This window comes from Morone saxatilis, unplaced genomic scaffold (assembly GCF_004916995.1).
Source record: "Morone saxatilis isolate NCDOM2014 unplaced genomic scaffold, NCSU_SB_2.0 Contig15, whole genome shotgun sequence".
NCBI classification, from domain to species: Eukaryota; Metazoa; Chordata; class Actinopteri; family Moronidae; genus Morone; species Morone saxatilis.
Genome location: NW_023339707.1, coordinates 26,276,700 through 26,277,354, shown reverse-complemented (window position 1 = coordinate 26,277,354; position 655 = coordinate 26,276,700). Strand labels below are relative to the sequence as shown.

Here is a 655-nt window from a genome sequence, read left to right as displayed (position 1 = left end):
GCGGCTCTGTCCTGATTTGGGGACGTTTACACTCCTGCAACTTGTTGCCCAAAGCAGCGTCCTAATTGATTTTATTGAAAAAACATAGACTGTCCAAATGTAAGATTAGAATAAAGGTACAATATTAACAAGTATTGTCAAACAACATTCAAACATCCATTTACCTGATCTCAAACATGTTACTGCCAGCACTGAAAAAGAAAAATGCGTTTTTACGGTTTATTTATCTCGTTATTTCAGATTATCTCTGATAAAGTGAGTTTATTTAGCAGTTGTAAGCACTATTGTCCTTTAGGTCCATTCACATATAATAATAAAGCGATTTTTCAGCAAAAATCTAAATTCTCACTTCATGATTTTTTATGAACTCACACATCTTGAACTTCAATTGATATATTTAATTTGTTAATCAAAAATGGGAAATACAATAGAATTGTTTATTTAAACCAGTGGTGTCTGTAAAATAATCTTAGCAATTGAATCGTGGAGAATCTAAATGATCCAACAATGTGCAGCATATTGACAAAAGTTTAAACCTTATTGTGTCGGTGATCAAAGCAGCTTAAAACTCGCTCAAGAGGTTTTTAAGAGGTTTTATACATCCAAAGAATTTCTATAAAATCCAGACCAGGCCTCTAATTGAGACCTATATGTG

The 655-nt window shown here is 32.5% G+C and overlaps 1 protein-coding gene across 1 annotated transcript in view; it reads right to left on the bottom strand.

The window, feature by feature from the left end:
- LOC118324146 (rhamnose-binding lectin-like) overlaps positions 1–655 on the bottom strand; it is a 9,375-nt gene that overhangs the window by 2,958 nt on the left and 5,762 nt on the right. The gene's annotated exons all lie outside the window — the stretch shown is intronic.